Source organism: Aphanomyces astaci (assembly GCF_000520075.1).
Source record: "Aphanomyces astaci strain APO3 unplaced genomic scaffold supercont1.182, whole genome shotgun sequence".
Classification (NCBI taxonomy): Eukaryota; Oomycota; class Saprolegniomycetes; order Saprolegniales; family Verrucalvaceae; genus Aphanomyces; species Aphanomyces astaci.
This window is the reverse complement of record NW_009798445.1, coordinates 35,693-39,119: the sequence shown is the minus strand read 5'-3', so window position 1 is coordinate 39,119 and position 3,427 is coordinate 35,693. Positions and strand designations below refer to the sequence as shown.

General features: G+C 49.5%; 1 pseudogene across 1 annotated transcript; it reads right to left on the bottom strand.

Moving 5' to 3' along the window:
- Positions 1-2,239: 2,239 nt before the first annotated feature.
- On the bottom strand, positions 2,240-2,313 carry H257_18586 (annotated as a pseudogene). The gene has a single exon. The product of its transcript is annotated as a tRNA-OTHER (tRNA).
- Between the last annotated feature and the right edge of the window lie 1,114 nt (positions 2,314-3,427).

Sequence of the window (3,427 nt, the reverse complement as noted above, 5' to 3'; positions counted from 1 at the left end):
TTTCGCTAAGATTTGGATTGTTGCGGTGGTCCAAGCCAACCTCAACTAAACACCGGCTTCATCACTGGCGAGCAAGTCGCCTACGGAGCTGTTTACGGCTTTAAACCCGGCGACTCCCCTGGATGTCATCGTGGTGGGCATGAACAAGGAACTCCGAGAAAGCGACTGGACGGTCAAGGATATCCCAAAGAACCTGGACAAGCTGCGTGCTAGCCTGCAAGTCGTGCACAAAGAAGTCCTAGACAAGAATGCGATGCGTGCGGCGAAGTACGAGCGGTGCAATGTCAGCGAAGGCGATTTTCTGCTCTGGTCCCGCGTCGACGAACGCTACCATCCCAAGCTGCTCGTAACCCGGACGGGCCCTACCGAGTCAAGGAAGTGGGCTAATTCTCCGTCGTGCTGGAGCACCTGGTGACTCATGAGCTGCGGGAAGCTCACACGTCAAGAGTCAAGCTCTACGCCGAAGACAGCTTTGAAGTGACCGAAGAGATCCTCGAACACGTTTTCCAGCAAAGGATCATGCTGAAAGTCAAGTCCATCGCGGGACATGACTTTGTCCCGGATGTGAAAGACTTCATCCTAGAAGTACTTTGGGAAGGTTTTGAGGATATCGAGTCCTCATGGGAACAGCTACAGAAGCTCATGCATGAATGCCCGGTCGTGGTGAGGAACTACGTTGAAGGCGTGAAGAAAGCGAGCAAAGGCGTGAAAAAAGCGAGCGAAGGCGATAGGTTGTACAAGGCGATGGAGCGAGCGAGCGCGAAGAACTAGCGAGGCCCAAGTGTGCCCTGCGGGACATGGCTTGGGGGGTGTCGTGGTGGACTTAATCCAAGTCCCGTGGTAACATCAAGTCAATCAAGTGTGCGGTTTGCAAGGAGTCGGCACTCCCCCATTTGGTTATTTGTGTTGGTACTGGCGAGGGAAACAACACACACATACTTACTCAGAAACGTTTTAGGTCAATAGTACCAAGTTCCCTGAGAGCCTGTTCGGGGAAAATACCGAGACGAAAAACCATGATGGAACGCAATCTGATTGGTGGATTGAAACTGCAATTATCGAGACGCAACCGGAATCCGGATGTGTTTTGGTTGAATTTCGTCTGGGTTTTGCATTATCGAACAGAGACTCCCCGTGTCGGTTTGTGGGCAACATGGGCCAACCACGACGCATGCGGATTCCGGATACAAGGCACTCGCAATTAGTGTCGTAAAGCGAGTCAACGCGGAGATGAACCTGTGGTGGACCACCTTGGGACCCCAGAAAGTAGAGCACAACAGCCACCTCTATTTCGTATGAGTGGGATTTGGTGTAATTGTCGAGACTGCATTGCGCCATTTCCACCCGCAGTACTCACATAGCTCGAAAAAGGACTCTTGATTACAACGTAAAGTGTCCATAAATCATCGGTAGTACACTGGATCGACTAAGACTGGTTGGAAATCAATATCTGTTACGGTCAGCAAATTGTACTTATACGTGCGGGTCAGAGTTGACATGGCCATGCACACAGCTGCCGCAGCAATGCTTCCAGCCAAAACAGCATAAACGTCTCGACGGCCACATGTACCCCCATCAGAACGGCTGCCACACACAACAGTGCCACAATGTAAACAGCCACACATACCACCCGGAGGACAGCCACACAGGCCACCAAGAGGACATCCACGCACGCCACTCAGAGAACAGCCACACACACCACCAGAAGGACAGCCACACATCACACTGAGGACAGGTACGAGCTCGACTGTTGCCACAATGTGGGTAGCCACACAGCACACGGAATGCAGCCACACGCACCACCACTCACCATGACAAAACCACGAATAAACCAGAACTCTTCCCTGGACACGAAATGATCATCCGTACAATTACACCGCGAAAAAAATCCGGTTATGATTTCGTCCTGGTTGAATTTTTTGTCTCGGTATTTTGCCCGAACAGGCTCTGAGTGAGTAGTCCTCGTACAAATTTGTAACACCCCATGGTTAATTGAGTTTTGGATTATCATTATTAAGACATTCCTACGCGAGGGTCGATATTAGAACCACATGTTGTGGAATCGCTTCGCCAATTGTAACGCGCCTGTCAAACCAGGGGCGGTGTGTAATCTTCGGTTTTACTTCGTTCAATGCTTCATACCTCGTGCTTCGACCGCTATTCTTCGAAGTTCGGTCTTCGTCTTCGTAGACAGTCCTTGTTATCCGGATTCCCCAGTGGAGGGACGGATAATTTCTTGCAGAAATAATCCGGGGATCGAACCGACGACGTTTGAGTTAAGAAACCGATGCTCTACCACTGAGCTATTTTCCCTCCCCTGTAACACCCCATGGAATCATGTGGGCATTGTGTCGTATTTATGTCCAATCAAAACCATAACGTTCATTCATTAGATAAAATAATGAAGGCTACCGTATTCCGTAATACGAGTTAGACAGACATAAAGTGTTAGACCCCTCTAAAATTATGCTGTTACTGTAGCTCGAAACACACTAACGTGATCGATCAGTGATGGGCCGATTTCTTTTGTCCAATAGTCTTACAAATAAATTCTGATTGGATGAAATATAAACTCTTAATGCAAATAATATTGTAAAACATAATGGTGGGAAAAGAATTATATTTCAAAGGTTTACTCATTTGAATTTCAAGAAAATGCCGCCAAGAACGCCGTACACACATGACACGCTGAGCCTGGCCGTCCAAGCAGTTTTAAGCGAAGAACATACTGTTCCCTCTGCTGCAAGCGCATATGACATTCCGCAACGTACACTTCGCAAACATGTGTCCAAAGCCAAGTCCGGCGTCAACACCAATGACGTAACCATGGGACCATCTCCTCTGCTGCCGCGTATGTTTGAGGACGACTTGGCCACATGGGTGCTCGTAATGGCATGAGACGGTCATCCTGTCGGCTGTCGCGAAATCAAACAGAAGGCAACCCAGATGCTGCAGCGCGTACACGGCATCCAACATCTCCCGAGTCAGTCCACCGGCTGGTACAGTCGTATCTTGGGCCGTCACCCTGACCTCAAGATCTTGAAAGCACAAGTGCTCACCAAGTCTCGCAATTCTGTCGACTCCACTACCATTGTTGAGTTTGTCCACCAACTCGCACATTCGGCGTCATTGGTGAACATGGACCCAACACGGATTTTCAACATGGATGAAACCAGCTTCTCTCCTTCGAAGAAATCCAAGAAGGTGGTCGTCCACAAATCAACAAGATATGTTCATGCCGAGGAGTCGACTGCTTCGACACAAGTTACCATTGTGGCGTGTGTTGGAGCAACCAAGCTACCACCGCTGTTTGTCCTGCCTGGCCAATGTGTCTCAACTGCAACCTGTGACAGTCTCACAATTCCTGGCGCTGCTGTGACGACGTCTGAGAAGGGTTGGACCAACTCTTTCATATGCCGCAAGTGGC